This window comes from Callithrix jacchus, chromosome 9, assembly GCF_049354715.1.
Source record: "Callithrix jacchus isolate 240 chromosome 9, calJac240_pri, whole genome shotgun sequence".
Classification (NCBI taxonomy): Eukaryota; Metazoa; Chordata; class Mammalia; order Primates; family Cebidae; genus Callithrix; species Callithrix jacchus.
Window position 1 is genome coordinate 92,429,466 of NC_133510.1, and position 19,453 is coordinate 92,448,918.

Genomic DNA, 19,453 nt, shown 5'->3' on the forward strand with positions numbered 1-19,453 from the left:
TTTCAGATTAATAAAAACATTTTCTAAGGAAACAGGATGACCTTGCTTCATTATTTAAGCAGCTCAGCCTCTGTTTTTTTCCAAGCTTACCATAGAGTTGGCTTCAAGGACACTTTTTTCATAAAGCTTTTTAGAGAAGGGATGATGTCACCATGGAAATTGTCAAGTTTGATTCTTTCTCAGAGACATTACTCTGTGCTAGATATTAGGAAGGAGGGGCCCAAAGACAGAACTCTTCAAAGACAAACCTAGATTTAAACCTGGATCCACATCTGGACTTTCTTGGGAAAAGACTTTGCTTTGAAAGTAATTCAGATGGACACAAAATTTAAAAGCAGCAATAGATATCTTTCAGTGTCAAAAATACTAGGATAATAAATCACTACAATCAATTCTGAAAAAATTAAAATTGAGTGTCATTGCATTATATTTTTAATTTTAATTTTGTTTTAGTTTTCTTCTGGTGAAGACATATGGCTCACTAAATCAAATAAAGTAATATGCCAAGGTTATGCTGAAAGCAAATGGTCAAATAGTGTGTGAGGAAAGGATCTAGAATATACATATAATTTCTCCATCTTGTCCAAAGTCCCAAGTTGATGGATAACAATACATCATCCAAATTCTGTTCTAAGTTTCAAAAATATAAAGGTTATGGGTAAATTGTGAGAATCAATGATATCTAAAAAGAGCTTTGGTCATATGATTAAAAACAAGATGTCAGTGTAGATTGGGTCTGCAATCTACACACACGACCCAATTATTTTGGTCAAATGTCCATATTAACATTTAAGTGCCTCCAAATCCCAACTCTTTCTCATTTTTTAAAAAAGAATTAAACCACATAGCCATCAATTCTGTCTATTTCTTTTCTGTACTATGGTAAGACCTTTTACTATTTTTTCACCTAGAATGTTCCAATTGTATTTTAGTTTGTCTCTCTTTCTACATTTTCTCACCTCAGCTTACCACCTTCCCACTCCCCTCACAATCTGTCCATGCAATGCAATTTTCTTTCTTTTTCCTTCTTCCTTCCTTTCTTTCCCTTCCTTCTTTCCTTCTTCCTTCCTTCCCTCACTCCCTCTCTTTCTTTCTTTTTTTTTCTTTCCCTTTTTCTTTTTTCCTTTCTTCTTTCTTTCTTTCTCTCTCTCTCTTTCTTTCTCTCTTTCTTTCTTTCTTTCTTTCTTTCTTTCTTTCTTTCTTTCTTTCTTTCTTTCTTTCTTTCTTTCTTTCTTTCTTTTCTTATTTTCCTTTCTTTTCTTCTCTCTCTCTCTCTTTTTCTCTCTTTACCAGGGTCTCGATTTGTCACCCAGGCTGGAGTGCAGGGCAGTCTCAAAGGATCCTACCTCCTCGGCCTCCCAAGAAGCTGGAACTAGAGGCATGCCCTACTGCATTCAGCTAATTTTTGTGGAGATGGGTCTCGCTATGTTGCCCAAGCTAGTCTGAAACTCTTGGGCTCAATTGCTCCTCCCACCTTGGCCTCCCAAAGTGCCAGGATTACAGGTGTGACCTACTATGCCTAGCCTCATGTGACTTCTTGTTTTTGTTTTTGCTTTTGTTTTTTTTTGAGACGGAGTTTCATTCTTGTTACCTAGACTGGAGTGCAATGGCGCAATCTCGGCTCACCGCAGCCTCCGCCTCCTGGGTTCAGGCAATTCTCCTGCCTCAGCCTCCTGAGTAGCTGGGATTATAGGCACACGCCACCATGCCCAGCTAATTTTTTGTATTTTTAGTAGAGACGGGGTTTCACCATGTTGACCACGATCGTCTCGGTCTCTGGACCTCGTGATCCACCCTCCTCGGCCTGCCAAAGTGCTGGGATTAGAGGCTTGAGCCACCGCGCCCGGCCCTTATGTGACTTCTTTAATTCCCAGTTCTTCATTGACTGTCTTTGGTTTTCAGCATAGTGTGTAGGCCCTTGATCTTCTCTGGCATCTGTTATGATGTCCCCATGTACACCTCAAGCTATTCCTTCCAGAAAAACCTTTATTCTAGTTCACTATCTAAAATACTTAGTAGCTTTGCTAAGCTAAAAGGTCAATTGCTTAGGCTTAAAACCTGGGACTGTTTTTAAATAACCCTCTCTGTCAGATGTTTATCAGTTCAAAATCTTAAGTATTAGAACTATAAGATATGAACAAATACAATTTTATGTAGTCACTTTTATTTCAAATTTTAAAATATCACTCTATTCAACAGCAATTCCTAAAGGATCTTCTTTGCTCTTCAACTTTTTTATACTCACAAAAAGAACTACATTCATTTCAAGTTCAGTGTCTTCACAAAGTAAAAACAGAGAGAGTCAGAAAGTCAATCTGAATTTGAAAAGATCTTTATTTTTCAAAGTTTTAAGGTGGATCCTCAATTATGTCATGTTGAGAAGAATTTTATTCTAGATGGCTAACAGAAGAACTTTTGTCAGTAGAACTGACAAAATGTGCCTGGAAAATGTTCAGCTATTTTAAAAATAAATGTCAGGACGTCAGCTCCCCTTCTCTTTCCGCAGGCTATCATTATTTGGCCATATAACTAACTTATTAGCACTGGCCCTATATATTAACCCCATGAGGGATGTGTAAACAAAGTGAGGCAGAGTCTGCTAATTCGCTTTCAGTGCCTTAATGTCACATACATAAGAAAACTTACTTTGGTTTTCTTCTTCAATGTTACCTTTTCAGTTGGGCAATTTACTATAGATTTATATTCACAGTCATAAAAAAAAATAAAAGAAAAGTAATTCTATCATTTTTCAGTCAGTAGTGCTGGCCAACTGAGTCTGACGTAGACAGTAGAGAATGTGTACTTGCTGGAGGAGAGAGGAAGCTAGCATTCATAAAGCCTTTGTCATTACCCCAGTAATAGTGACATTCTAAAAGGCTCTATCACTTACGTTCTGTCTTCATTTTGCAATCTTATAGTGTATACTACAGAAGTAATAACTTCAAGGTAGTCACGGAATGTTCAAGAACAAATGGGCTTTTTTTGTATTTGCATTTTTTAACTTTCTACGCCTGGCAATAATATGAAAAAAAGGATCAAACTTATATAGTCAGTAGTTATATAATTTTCATTTAAGATCCCATTCTCACACACATTATTTAAAGTAATTCAGCTTATTTATTAATTTTTCCAAAATATGAAATGCTTCACGAATTTGCATGTCATCCTTGTGCAGGGGAGATGCTAATCTCTGTATTGTTCCAATTTTAGTATATGTGCTGTCAAGTGAGCACAATTCAGCTTATTTTTTTACACTACCCTAGAAGTCAGTTTGAAGATGGATTCAGTGCATAGATGGAAAGAGGGAAAGGAATTAGACCTGCGGAATTTTTTTTCTAGCCCATGTAGTTCTGTAACTTATTTATGCAGATAAATCAAAACTCCATCTTCAAGTTAGTGACTTCAAGATTTCTCTGTAAGGATGTTTGTCATGACATTGTATAAAACAGCAAAAAGGTGGAAATGCTTGGATGTCTAACCCTAAGGGATTAATTGATCAATACAGAATGCTGATATGGCAGGATGTTAAATAGCCGTTACAAGATATTGAAAAATATCATTATAAGTAAGAAAATAAGAGCATAAAATATTAACTTATACTTACAAAATAAATACGCACGTATATATTGTGTGTGTGCATATATATATATAGTAGAATATTTATTTACATGTATGATAAATACTGGAAGGACATGCACAAAAATGGAAACATGGTTTATCTTCATGCCTTGGGATTATAGATGGTTATTAGCTTCTCCTTTATACTTATAGCATTAAAAAAATCTTTTATACTAAACATGTTACAGGATTACTTTTCTAATAAAATAAAGAAATAAAATATATTTTAAGTAAGATTTATGTCATTCAGGAAAAAATATTTTTAAAATATATATATACATATGACTGCATGTTTGTGTATATATATATATATACACATAGATATTTATGTACATACATAATTTAAGTTATATCACTGAAAAGGTCTTGTCACACAAAAATGCATCTGAACCTGGGTTGATAGGATTGTAAATAAATGATTAATGAAATACTTTTCATTTTTATTTTGAACTCTGACTTAGCAAAAGCAGAAATGTGCTAGTGCCTTGAAAGTTTGAGTTCCATAGCCTTGCCCTAATCTTGTAGCATTAATTCAAGGTTGGATGTGTTTTCAATTTTCCTTTTAATCAAGTCTATGAGCCAGAAACCAGGAAAGGAGATCACTGCAGCTGAGTTGCAGCTGTAGTTCCTCACCTTCAAAACTGAAGATCAGGCATATCAGGAGTACAAAGTTCATTTAGCCCAAAACAAGAAAGAAAAAAAATTAAATTATACCCCTCAACATACCCACACATTCACCTCAAAGTGTTTCCCAAGATTCAGTCACCATTCTTAAAAAAATTTTAGTATGAGAGATAATTCTACATCTGCTTAAAAAAATCGTGTAACTATACATATATTTTAAAAATAGAAATTGAAAGAGAAAAAAATTCTATAATTTTACCATTCTAATATATCACAAATGGAATTAGAAAATATTTGTATTTAACTATAATGATTAAAAAACAGCTCAATTATATGAGTTTATTCATATCATTATTACATCCTCATTACAAACCTGAATATTTAAATGTACAGAATAGGTAAAATGCTTTTGTGTTTTCATAATGATTTTAAATTGGTTCTCTTGTAGCAAATGTGTGTCCATATCTCCGTGTTATAATTTTCATAGTCCCCCATATTTTCCATTAAAACACAGATCACAGTAAGTAAATGCAATTTCATAATTTTATTTATTAACATATCTCCTTAATAAGATTCAAAGAAATTAGAGTATGAGGACTATCCTAGCTTTTGATTACTCTGGTATCCCTGGCAGCCAGCTCAGTTATTGGCACAGAGTAAGGCTGAAAATGAAAGAATGACAGTTATCCAATGAATGAATAAGAAGTCTCTTCACTTAATCAGCATCATTTGGTCCACTTTGAGTCTGCTATCTACTTTTGAATCAAACATCTCTTTTCATAGCGTTTCCTTACATTCTTTCTTTAAAAACTTATTTTAGGATTATTTTATTTGTTTAACTGTATAATGCAGGGTTATTAAAAATATGCATTTTACAGGATGTAAATGCATAATTTACACCCTGCAAAACTTACACTCACAGGAAGTCTGGATTTCAGGGACCGTAATAGACATCCATGAGTGCATAATACTTGCCATTGTGGTATAATGGAAACACCAATATACCACAATATGCGATTCTAGTATATTGGAAGCACATATTCTGGAATAAAATTAACCTGGGTTCAGATGCATGCTTGATTATGTACTCGTGTGATCTAGGATAGGTTATCCTGATTTCTTTGAGTGTCAATGTAAAAATCGATAAATTCAAAATGTATGCAACTTAACTGGCCAAGGTGGTAGTTGTAAATAATAAATAACATGTATATAGTAACCGGTACATAGAGAAAATTTTCATAATATTAGTTCCAATCCCTAACAAACTCAGACATTAATACTAAATAAAGAACAAGTGACTTTGGTTTTCTACTTGATTTCATATTTTATGTCCTATTTAGGAAATCATAACTGTGAATAAAATAGTTTGTAAAGCTCATGCTATCTATGGCGTTGTCTCAGGATCATGGACTGCTTTTACCGAAACAACAAATAATTTGCTCCTGGAAGAGTTTCTTTCATAGCATAATAACACTAATGCAAACCACCTTCACAGAAAAAAAATTGCAAGGCACAAAGAAGCTACAGATATAGTGAAAAATCATTAATTATGATAAACATAAATTAATCAAGCAACAAAGTTCATATATTAAATTATGAGAGTGTTGACAATTTGCCATTCAAAGCAGATGGCAGAGATCTTGGAATCACCTTACAAGTAAAGCAACAACATGCCTGCCTGTGTTTATGGTTATGTACTGCCAGGGATTTGAATCAACTAAAAGAAAACGTGATTTATTCAACGACACACTTATGTTATACCCAATTGTTTTATCAATAATTAATAGAGATTTATATTTCATAGGTATTCAGCTGAAGTTAACTGGGTTCTTGGCATAAAAAAAACTGTGGGGTTTATAAAGCAATTAGACTGCATGTATGGTTCTTATAGTCATTGACTCCCTAAATTTTGTTTTTAAGTAACCTCTTGTTTTATTCAGGGATAATAGAAAAGAACATGTAAATAAACTTTGCAAACAAAAATCCAGATATATGAAACTTTGAACATATTTTCCCACAAAACTAACAAAAATAATACTTATTATTAGTCAATAAGTATCTACCACTTTACATGAATTATCTCATTGAATACTTACCACAACCCTATGAGCATGGTTCTATCATTAACCCCAATTTGCAAATGAGGAAATCTGGGCTTGTAGAAGTTGAGAAACTTAACTGAGTTCAGATAGTCGGTAAATTGGCAAATTCCAGTGAATGTGCTATTTAACGTCTCCAAAACCTATTATATTAACTATTCCCACCCAGGAACTGCTAACAAGAATTCAAATGAAGTGATTAGAGCGTGTTAGGCCATCATAGCTACTGATCGTTATGATCAACAAAATAACTAAAAGACAATTAATCAGAGGAGAATATAACAAAAAGCAGCCTAGTGCATAGACTTTACAAGTGAGGATGACCTTTATTTGTTTATTTTTAATTTTTTTTATTGCATTTTAGGTTTTGGGGTACATGTGCAGAACATGCAAGACAGTTGCATAGGTACACACATGGCAGTGTGTTTTGCTTCCTTTCTCCCCTTCACCCACATTTGGCATTTCTCCCCAGGCTATCCCTCCCCACCTCCCCCTCCCACTGGCCCTCCCATTTCCCCCCCAATAGACCCCAGTGTTTACTACTCCCCTCCCTGTGTCCATGTGTTCTCATTTTTCATCACCCGCCTATGAGTGAGAATATGCGGTGTTTCATTTTTTGTTCTTGTGTCAGTTTGCTGAGAATGATGTTCTCCAGATTCATCCATGTCCCTTTAAGATCACTTTGTTCAGTGTCCTCATGATAGAGTCCAAGATAGAGAAGATAAGGAAGATTGAGCCCGGGTCTCTTCCTATGTCCTGACATCTTCTCATAATATCATTGTATAAAGCCCTTAAATAATATGTCTTCCTCAACAGCTGAAAAATATTCCATCCTACTTCTGACCTCTACCTTGATTTTGTAAGAATTCAGTAATTTAGACAATGTGTATTGTAGCTTTCTTCTTCTCGTTCTGAAATAATTGCCATGTCAGTGAGACCTATGCTTTAGTGATCAGCTCTGTGGAAAAGGAAATGAAACATTCTATGAATGGAGTAATTTTCTTCTCTAACGAAGTAAGAAAATAAGCAGTTGGTGAACTAATGTTTAGCATATTTATAGTCACTTCCATGCTACTAAAAATGATACAATATCCCATCTGCTTGTGGCTGCATAACACGTTAAGATCACAATTGAACTTTACAATCAACATTAGTTCCAAAAGACCTGGTTGTGTAAGAAGGGGAAATTTTGGGATTCAGAATTTGCTCCAGGAAATATCTTCAGATTAACTTCATCTTCATCTCTATTTTACTCTGCATTCTCAGCAATTACATGTTCAATTGTCTTTCTTGGGCTGTTTTTGCTTTCTAAAATATGCTTTTATTTTTCTATGGACATATTTGATCTCTTCAAACTATTTTGCCTCACGGATCACTCTGTCCTATCTTGCTACATAGTATGTTCTGGCTCCGTCATCTGTTGTTGCAACATTTTGCTTACATATAACTCTAATCTAATTCAAGTTTGGATACTCTAATTCAGAACAACTTGATATTTAGGAAACTCAATCATGGGTAATTCAAGAAGTATTTTTTCTATGACGGGTCTATGTTGCAAGAAGTCAATATCCAACTCTACCATAGTTAAAAGTACTTGAGAATCAGCTATGTACAGGGTGTTAAAGAAGAAATTGACCCATTTGGCTGCCACAGATATCTTCTTCAGTGAAGCAATCCTGAGCTGAGGCTTGAAAAATTAGTAAGAAATTTAGCCTGGTAAATTGGGAGGGAAGAGCACTCTAGCCAGAAGGGGTAGCATGTGTTACCTCGATATATCAAGAAAGGAGTACCAAAGTTCCAAATAATTAGACACACTTTTAATCTATTTCTATTTTTACTTTTTTAGCAATCAGCTTTCGTAGTTTGAATTTTTTTTTTCTTTTCCAATCAGTTTTCTCAGATTGAATACACTTTCAATTTACAAAGCAAACAAAGGTGTGCCTTTCAATTACTGTCAGCTAAAGTGAGCAATGGCAATGGATTTCAGATCATCATCACTATCATAGATATCCTCTAAAACATTGGGCTAGCCTATTTTTCCACCTGTAAATGAGAATATATTGTCTAAATCCACACAGAGTAGTTGTGATGGTTATGTGAGAAGAATCTATGTTGTACGCTAAGCATCATGCCTTGCACAAATTAATTTAACTGTTATTAATTAACTTCCAAGTCTGGATCAGGTGTTCTAGTGGAAAGTTAGAGAGATCTGGTTACAGAAAAAGACAAGAAGTCATTTAAATTTTTAATACTTATATGTTTATATATATATATACACAATACATGTATATGTATATCCCTGAACACAACAGTTTAGGCTGACATAAAAGAGCCAATAAATGAAGGAAGTTCACCAAGTTGAGGAGTTAAAACAGGTAAGGGAAGTGCTGAATGAAAGAATGTCACTCTTGGGTTTTTAACCATGATCTAAAATTACATTTGTTTTCAGAACTTAATATCCCAAATGGCTTTAAGAGTCTGGGAACATGGTATCCCTTTTGTGCCCTCAGTTTAACCCTAGAACACATGTTGTTCTTTGGGCATAGCTATGTAGTTATTAATTATTGACTGAAAGGCACAAGTCCTTAATCAATCTGCAATAGGTTTCCTTAAAGATGCCCCCACTCCATTTAAATACAAGCAGTGTTTTACTTGCAAAAGGCACTTACTCAACTGAAGACTGATTTTCTGCAAGCAAAAGGAGCTGTGGCATTTCCTTCTGGAAACCTGAAAAGAAGTGTTAATTATTTACTAGAGTAAGAGGTAGCTGATTAAACTAATATGTTTAATATTTACCAGAATCTAACTAATTTTTTAATAAATGAGCACTCAGAGATAGGTCCAAGTAGAGGATATTTAATGTTTCTGTTTAATCTCATTTTTATCTTAACTACTTCCAGGAACAAGTCTTGAAAAGGAAAAGTAAATAAATAAAAGTTGATCATGTTAAAATTATTAGCCTTATGCAAGCTAATATCTGCAATGCTTGGAAGAGCACGGTTGCTCAAGTCTGTAATCCCAGTACACTGGGAGACTGAGTTGGGAGGATCTCTTGAGCCCAGAAGTTCGAGACCAGCTTGGGCAATATTGCAAAACCTCATTTCTACAAAAAATACCAAAATCAGCTGGCCATTGTGGTACACGCCCATAGTCCCTGCTGCTCAGGAGTCTGAGGTGGGAGGATTGCTTGAGGCTGGGAGGTGAGGTTACAGTGAGCCATGATCATGTCACTGCATTCCAGCCTAGATGACAGAGTGAGACTGTGATCTACTGTATTTTAGATACCATGATCCCTACTAAACTTTGAGTCCAACTAGGACAAGTCTGTGTCTTATTTTCCTATAGGATATGCTGAGTCTTATTCTACTGACCTTTCTGTGCTAATGTCATGCCCACCACTGAAGGACTTTTGGATGGATAAAATAAGTAGACAGACAAACGAATCAATCATACATACATGCATAAAGAACCATAAATTATTACATAGCACTATATAGGTAAGTATGAAAAAATAAGTGGGATACACGCTGCATCTTTAGTTCATAGAAAAATACAACTCGTTGCTGACTGTGGACTCTGAAATAAGATTAAAATAAGAGTTCTGTTTAAATTAAAACAGCTACCTGCATAGAGTAGTTCTTTAAGAAAAATTACACTAACACTGTTTCTATCAACACATTTTCAGCAATATTATTATTTTTTTATCCTGATATTTGATTTAATGAACACTTATTGACCAATAACATGTGTTATAAATAAGACTATTTCTTGCAATTGGCAGATATTGTGGCAATTTAATGGTGATGTTAGATATTTCATGCTTACCAGAATATCTGATTCATATATGTTAAATTAATTAAAAATGAGAAAACACTTTATTATCTGGTAGTGTCTAGACTTTTTCTAAATGTGGTGTCTACAAAAGGAGGAAGGATAATAGATTACTTTAAAAATTGAGAATCTAGGTTTGTTTAAATAATTATTTTTCGATAAAGAGCTCTTTTCTTTAAAAAATTTCCTATTTTTTTAAAACGACACATGCACATTAATTTCTCAGTATCTACTCTAACATTTAAAACATATAAAATACAATTATTTAGAGAATTATACAAAAAATGGAATGCACGTATATTATTTTAAAAATTAAACATTAGAAAAGTATACATCATAGAAAGGAATATTCCTCTATTAGACTTTCAGTACAGTGAAAAGTGCTCATCCTATGATAAGGAGAGATCCAGGGTCCTGAAGAGAGGGTGTAGGTCATGCTGTAGCTCTCAAAGTGACTGTCCTATTAACCTGTCAGCAAAGTTAGTATCTAAAAAAAAGATTTACTCATCATTTCATCCAATCTATAAATGTAAAACTAAAATAGGATCTCCCAATCTATTAAATACAGTCATCTGATTGGATTATGGCAATTGATATGATTAAACAGTGAAATCAGACAAAGTAACCCGTGTGCAGACATCATGATTTTAAAGCCTATGATTTTGATAATTCCAGCCTTCTGATTACTATTGGTGGCACTTGTATACAGTATTGCCCTTATTTGTGGTTTTGCCTTCCAAGATTTCAGTTACCTGTGGTCAACTGCAGTCAGAAAATAGGTGAGTACAGTACTATAAGTTATTTTAAGAGAGGGAGAGAGAGAGAGAGAGAGAGAGAGAGAGAGAGAGAGAGAGAGAGAGAGAGAGACCACATTCACAAAACTTCTAGTACAGTATATTAGGTTTGTTCTATTTTGTTATTAATTATTGTTATATCTTATTGTGCTTAATTTATGTACTAAACTTTATCATGGGTATTTATGGGTAGGAAAAATCTGTATGTAGAGTTTGATACTATCCATGGTTTCAGGTATTCACTGGGAGTCTTGGAACCTATCCTCCAAGAATAAGGGATTAACACCGTGCATGGAAAAATGGAGCTTCTTCAAGTGCTAGTCCATTTGGGGAAGCAGCCTCAAGAGAAACACCACAAAGCTTTCAATAACCCTACCTTTTCCTTTAAATGTAGGATTTGCCAGTTTTATCTCCAAGACTTATGACTTCAAACAAGAACACCCCAGAACATACTGGAATAATTTGACCTGATGACAATTCCTCCTATACAAGACCAGTTGCACCCTTCTTTAATAAGCGAGAGTGCTGGTTGAAACATGGCCACAGTGTCCTTTGCCTAATTAATTACTTTTATCTTGCTAGATGTCACACTACAAAAATGTCAAATTATACTTTTTACCCAGTGAAGAACATTCCAGTTTTCTTCAGTTGGCTTTTTAAAGTTCTTTAGGCCTTAGTTTTCCCCCCTTTTTTGGGAAAAAGGGGGGCCTCTAGGCCTCTAACTTTTATCCAGTTAGAGGCACCCCTTTTTTCCCCCAAACTTCAATTCTCTGCTTCCAATTATTCTCAAAATATTTCCGTTTGTTTGTATCATCTAAAAGCATTTTTTTCATTGCACAAAAACTTATTTATTTAGTACCACCACATTCATGGTATAGCTAGGGATGAGAGAGAAGAGGAAGGGAAGGAGCCTTAATTAAAAGAAAAAACAAATATTATGTTCTTGAGGTGATTACAGACTAGCATAACCATGTGTATAAGCAACTATATATTTTTTATATAGGTAACTATATTTAATGAGGTTTTTAAATAGTAGTCATTACCAAAAGAAAGCAACAAAGAAAACTCAAGGCAGAAAAGCAAGGACAAATACTTAAAGAGCTCCTGTTCTGCTTCATGGAAGAATAGAAATGAACCTGGCAAGGAAGGATGCAGAGTAATTGAACACGGTGTAATAAACAGAAAGACTTCAAGGCAGATAGAAACATTTAGTAGCAGCTTTTTTCTTTAATTACAAAAGCAAAATGCTTCATGATAGTCCAGAAACCAAACTTGGAGGCAGAAAAGCTAAAGGTTTTAGTGTAGAGATAAAGAGTGGTGGAAGAAACTGGAGAATAATATAATTTGTAGCACTTCAAATATGTATGTGTAGAAAACCTGTTAATGCTTTAAAATAAGTAAAACTAAAAGGCCGCAAAATTCCTCTAAGGTTTCTAACTTTAGAAGCCTATGAGACATCAGATACAGGCCTTCATGGCACAGCCAGCCAACAAGGATGGCATTGGGTCATGTGCCCCAGTCCCTGGTTCATACAGTATTAAAGGATAGTAGAGGCAAAAGACATCTTTTCAGTGTGATGTAATGAATGCCAAGAAGGTCACTGTATCCCAAATAATGTTTCCCTTAAAAGGGTGAGAGGGACTGAAATTCTGGAGTCAATTACTATGTATCGAAAGTGTACTCTTGGGCACATTCATTCAGTCTGTCCTTGAGCACCTACTTGCTTTATGACAGGTAGTGTACTGTGCCAAGAATGTAAAACTGAAAGAGATAATCTAGCATATATATGTTCTTCCTTCTTCCATGAGTTCTCTCCACCACCACATGCATACATTCCAATGGTCTTCAGTTGGTTTTTTAAAATCCTTTAGGCCTCAGTTTTAATTTATATCACATCCTTTTATTCCATAAAGACAGTCTTATCTTCTATTCTTTCTCATAGAAGCCTGCTCTTTTTTTTTTCTTGGATACATTTCTCCCAACATGCCATTATATTCTTATTTGTACTTTACTTGTTTTGATTTCTGTCTCCTAGAATAGAATGACTTTTCTCTGAAGCAGAAGCCCAATCTGTTTTGTTTACTGTTATATATTCACTGTCTCACAAAGTGCTGTTGCATTGTAGGTATTCTAAAAGTTATAGTAAACATATTAACGAACATGCTGTTCAGGAGGGAAACCACCACTGAGCTGAGAATTAGGTATGCTGTGAACTCTTGTCTCCTACTCATTATGGGTGAACAATAGTCCCAGCTTGTCCAGAACTTAGGCAGTTCTTGGAAACTTAAGATTCTCACTACTTACACAGAGGCAGTCCTAGGTAAACTGAGATGGTTGGTAATCCTTGCAAATGAGAGGTATGGTTTGCAGAATAATAGACATCATTGCAGTGTATGACTGGAATTGCACTAATCATAATTTACATTTGCATCATACTTTCTAAATTTTAAGAGACCATTCAATGAAAACATCTTCCTGTTCCTTCACAGTTCTTTGAGATATAGAAAGGCAAGAGATTATTACTTTTATGTTATAGATGATGAAATTAAGGCTCAGAGAATTTAACAGATTTCACCAGAGTCTCTTGCCTAATAAACACAGCCACAGTACTGGAAGCCATGCCTTTGGAAAGATGCCCACTGCTATGCCTGATCTAACCAATCACGCTGTCTAACCAACTCACATAGGAATTAAACCTGTGACCATAGTCTAATTAACATCACATTTCTAGTAACTATGCAGTCTGAGACAAGTGGATATTCATAGTCAACAAACCTGAAATATAGCTACATAAGCTCTTTTATCACTTCTGTAACAAGCACAATATGTCTTTATTAGGAGTATTTTCTGTGAACTGGTATATCTGCTAGATCTTTGAAATGTTTTTAGCTGTATGTTTTAGATTTTCAATGCAATGTTGTCGTTAACTGTTTTCTTGCCACCATCTCATTATATGTGTGACCTATGTCTACTCTTTGAAGCTCACTCTATCATTTTGTGACCCTTGTGTATATACACAGGGCTTCACTAATGATAGGAATGTTTTTCTTTACCCATTGTTCAGCTCAGAAAGAGCCCTGAGAAATGACCAACTGTAGGTAATTAGAAGCTACTGAAATTAAGCATAAGAAAATATATAACCCTAAAAAAGCAGAAGGCAAAAAATAAATCGTAGGCAAGGATCTAAAAGGCTGCTTTTTTAAGCAGTTAGAATGTAATGAATATAAGTACAACTAGCCATATTTTTTAAATGTGGATATTTACTAAAAAAATTTTCCCTGTGTGGCCACTTAGGAAAATCATCACTCGTTACTTGTCTTCTGGATGAGGGAGGAACTATTCTAATAAGAGATTCACTAAGGGTCAAAAGTAAAGATCTATAAGCTAAAAAGAGATAACATATTAAAATGAGTCAATGCTTTTTCATCTTTATGTGAGACAACTTCAACCTCTAGCTTACCTGAGAGTGAAGCTACAGTGAATATGAAACCCATTAAGAATTAAACTAAAGCAGTAGTGTGTACAGCGAACACCTTCCATAAATAAATTGATTAGGGGAGATATATGTCATCCCAATTTGGGTGGGAAAGGGAATTACAGAAAGACAAAGTTATTGGTTTCAAATTCAGAAATTACATTATACTGGTTTCAAAATTGAAAAGAAGATATCCATTTGGATAATCACAACCTAGGAATAAATATAAGAAAATGTCTTTCTCAATGGTGAGCCTCGTTGCAGCTCTTCCTGACAAATATAACAAAGATTTTCTAACCAAGAATGAACCTCTGCCCTTGCCCACTTGCTTTATTTTATGCAGACCTCGAGGCATGATCCACACATTTGAAAGCAGATGGCAAAGAAAAAGCAGTTCACTCCCGTTCTAATCCTCCTGTTTTTCTAGGGCATCTCTCTTCTTTCATGGGTGCTTACTTCTTTTTATTTCAAAGGACTAAATGTTCTTTAGCTTCCAGAATGATCATTTTTCATACATGAATAAAAAGAGAACAGTAAGAATTCTTGTCATTAAGACTATTTTACTTCAAGGCCAAGAAGAAAATTGTCAAAGAACCAAAGGTTTTGTCAGTAATTGCTTTCAACTATTCTCCCCAATATTAATCTTATAATAAATCAAAAGTAAGAAGTAGGCTGTTGACAAGAAAACACTTGAAAAGTGCTGAAATTGGGATGGTTTAGATGTATTCAGATGTGGCATGTTTAATAACACAGTGTGTGAAAAGCAGCGGAAACATTTAATAAGCTTGCATTCATGGTAGCATTTTTGTTCTTTAATGAATAATGAGTTAGATTATGCAGGGAAAAACTCATTAAAGTAAAGGAAAGCACTCAGTATTATTTGGAAGGATGATCATAAATATTCAAGAATTATAGCAGTAAATAATTACACTCACCAAATAAAACAAAAACAACAATATTAATGTTAACCAAAGTCAAGCATGTGTTATAAAATGACATTTTGATTGATAAAAAGCAACATATAAATTGTAAACGTAATAGGTCCACTATGACAGGTAAATAATACAGCATTAAAATATATTTTAAAATCCATTTCTAAAAATAAAAAGGAAATACATATGCAGACAATAGTAATATTTAAACACTCCATCAGCAGCCTATAAAAAGAAAATAAAATACATAAATCAAAATACAGAGAAAAACCCTGTTGTTATTAATCAGTAAGTTGTAATTTTAAACATTATGCTGTTTTAGCAACAAAAATACAACTATGTCTCAAGTGTCAATGGAACAATTAAAAACACTGATCAACTATATGATGGCAAATGTTATATATTTTATAAAGTAGAAATTTTACATAAGTATAACTGGAATATTTTGAAAAGTAAATTACTTAGAGATTCAAAAACTTAAATATTTGGTCAATAACAAACTAGAAATCAACAAAAATGAATGCCACATTTTAAATTTAAGAAATGCAATAAAATGTAGTTATAGATCATTTCATGTTTTTAATAGTTTGATTATTATTAGAGTAAATAAGTAGCATTTATAAATAATTGACATTATTAAACATTATTTTAAAATAGAGAAAATAAATGGAAAGAATATCCAAGAATTTTAAACGAGAAAAAAAAGACCACAAGAAAGCAGAAGGTAGTTAAGTATTATACAGAGCAAAAATTAAAAAGCAGAAACAGAAAGAACTAAAAAACTACACACCTAGCAGTTTTTTTTTTTTTTTCAAAGAAAAGCAGTGACACTGACCAACCTGAGGTCTAATGAAGAAAAAAAAAAATTTTAAAAAGAACAAGGCAAACATCTAAAAAGGAAATTTAAAACATTTAAGGAAATATTATGTATGCATGCTTACAAACAATTTATAAATTTCCATGAAATAGTTTGTTTTCTGAAAATATATAAATCATTTAAATTGGCTAATAAGTATAAAGCTCCCTAGATCATTTATATAGGAAAAAAACCTGAAAAATATGTATCCAGAAGAAAATCTTTAAAGCCAGTACTAATACTCATTAATTTTCTCACACTTTTAGAAAATAATTTTCATCTTACTTAATTCACCTCAAAATATTAGCAACAGGAGGCAAAGTTACTTGCTGAGCGTGGGGCAGAGCTATGACACAGGCCAACGACATTCTATTTCTTACTGTATAGTAAGTGATTCTTTCCTGTGTGACAAAGCATATATATCTATAAAAGTATGGTTTTTTTTAAAGCCGATGTTATGGTGTGTGGGTGGGGGGATACATAAGCTCAGTGAAAGAAAATAATTTACCCAAAGTGACATAGTGGAGGATTCCCATCTGTCAGTTTTAAATTTGATACTGTTTCTGCTACTTTGCACAAGCCCTGAATCAACGACCTTCAGCCAGCACTCACGTTCTGGCAGTAACTCTGCAGTTACAACCCTCCTAAGAGTTCACCTTCATTTGTATTCTATAACGACACTTAGCTCTCACGCCTCAATTCTATTTGATAATGCAAAACTGAATTCTTTTAAATCAGGAGAATTTAGTTACTTCTGGTTTAAACTGCATTTCTTCTGGGAAACTACTCAATTACTTCAGAATTTCTCTCAGGACTTTTCTCTCTTTTCTTTATCTGTCTCTTCTCTTTAGGGTGATGAAACTCTGGGGGTTCTGGAGTGAGGGTGAGGGGCTTTCAGGGTGCAGGTAGAGGGGCACCTGGTTCATGACTGCTTCTTTGGTAGTATATATGGCTCAGGATACTCTACTCTTCCATTAGCTCAGCAAGACAGGAAGTGACCATTGTCATTGCCCAGATTTAGCCATCTTCTGCTCATACCTGGCTATAGAAGCTTTGCACCTCTGGGACCTCCAGCAGCTATGCTAGCTCTCATCTTTAAGCTCTTTTCTTGCACTACTCACTGGCTTTCTTCTTTTCACGTAGATAAGGAGAATTGAGTATCAGTTTTCAGTCCTCTTTTTCATTTGGCCTGTGCTGCCACCTATTCTACTCAACCATTGCAGCTCTAGTTTCAGATGAACAACTAAGGTTGAGATAAACAACTAACTCTTTAGCTCTTCATCTCAAACTAGAACTATAACAGTTGAGTAGAACAGGTGGCAGGATAGGCCAAATGAACACCTCTATATCCCGCTTAGTTCCACCTGAAAGGCAGGACATCTCTGTCCTCTGCAGATTTACTAGCTTTTGACTTTCCGAAAGGGCTAATGAGTAATTTTCAGAAATCTAGTACATTAAATGCTAATATCTGCATGTTGAAGTTCTCTTTCTCTAACCCTCTGAACAGTCCTAGCTTCAACAGTAGCCTAGAACAAATCACAATGTCTGAGATGGAATTAGGGGTAACCCTAAGACCCCAGAGAATTCTTAGATCACGAATGAGTCCTCAACAGCCCCTTAGTGTTTAGGATAGAATAAAAAAATCTCCAGGGAATCCAAGTCTCTAACCTTCATCCTGCAAACAAAACAACAATTTAGAAAGACAGAATCATTATATTTTTAATCCTAGATTATGTAATCATCATTTCAGAACTTTGAAACAAAAGATTGAATAAGAAAAAGAAATAATGTGTCAAGTAAATTGGTAACTTCCAAAAATTCTTTTGATTAACTTAATTAAAAAAATTTTCTTTCAACCTTCACAGTATAATTTTATGATGCTGGGTCACTGAAGTAAGGAGAAGTTTTGGTAGCAAAAGATGTACAAAAGATGGCCAGGAATTTGCAATTTTTTAAAATAAAAATTTCAGTGGAAAGAATTAAGGAATCATCCCTTAGCTAATTCACTTAGTTCAGGCTTTAGAAAAATGTATTTGGCGTCACAACTACTCTACTAACATAGAAAATACAATTCAGATAAGAATACCTGCACAATCTATTCACTTCAAATTTTCATGACATATAGGCTAGTAGGCAGTGTATATGGCTGATTCAGTTATACCACATACATATGCACTTTACACAAAATTAAGAAACCACAAAAAGTTTCCAGAATCATGGAAGTCATCCTAAAGGCCTCTTTTTCTGTCAGCCCCCTTCAGCTTGTCATTTACCAAATATTTTCAGTTCTACTACTTCCATGTCTTTGATTATGGCAAATGTCTTTTATTCTGGTAGTCAATGATTTAGTTTGATATTATGTTGTGTTATTTACCAAAATGGCTTTATAAGTATTCCTCTTCCTTCTTTCCACCTCCAATTTGATATTCATATTTACCAATCTTATGGATCTTATGTTTTAAGGATTCTTTTATCGTTTCCTATTACCTTCAGAATAAAAAAATCCAAACAACTTAAGATAGAGCCTAGGAGCTCCATGGCCTCATGCCTTCTTACTCCTTCTGCCTCACCTCACCCTTCTATCTCCTCATTATTCTACTGGCTACACTGGTGACTCCTAGAAATTGTCACGCTTTCATCTTGACTTTGCACATGCTTTTTGTCCCTCTTTCTCAACTCTCCTTTCTCTATTCCCTCCCTTCACTTAGCTAATTCTTATTTATCCTTCAAGTTGCAGTTCAAGCAGCATTTCTTCTCAGAAATCATTCGTTTTCTTCAAGCATTCCCATGCCCTATCAGAATTAGGATATTCCTCTCCAATGGGATCCCATAGGCAGCTGTGGATATCTTCTCTATTAAGCACCGTACTGAAATAGTTTGTTTCTCCTTAGGCAGGAATTCCCCATAACACAGTGAATATATATGTGTTGTATTTATAAACCCAGAATCTAGTACAATTTTCAATGACATAGTAGCCATTCAAAAAGTATTTTGTTCACTTAGTCATTCAATAAATAGAGTGAGTTACTTGATGGGTATGTAATTGTGAGTGTGTTAGTCCATTTTGCATTGCTGTAAAGGAATACCTGTGTCTGGGTAATTGATAAAGAGGCTTATTTGGTTCACAGTTTATGGGCTGGACAAGAAGCATGAACCAGGATCTGCTTCTGGTGAGGAGGGCCCCAGGCTGTTTCTTTTATGGCAGAAGGGGAAGAGGAGTCAGT

At 34.4% G+C, this 19,453-nt stretch overlaps 1 non-coding gene across 1 annotated transcript; it reads right to left on the reverse strand.

Moving 5' to 3' along the window:
- Positions 1–3,130: 3,130 nt before the first annotated feature.
- On the reverse strand, positions 3,131–3,233 carry LOC118144588 (U6 spliceosomal RNA). The gene has a single exon (XR_004729356.1). It is a non-coding gene; the product is annotated as a U6 spliceosomal RNA (small nuclear RNA).
- Between the last annotated feature and the right edge of the window lie 16,220 nt (positions 3,234–19,453).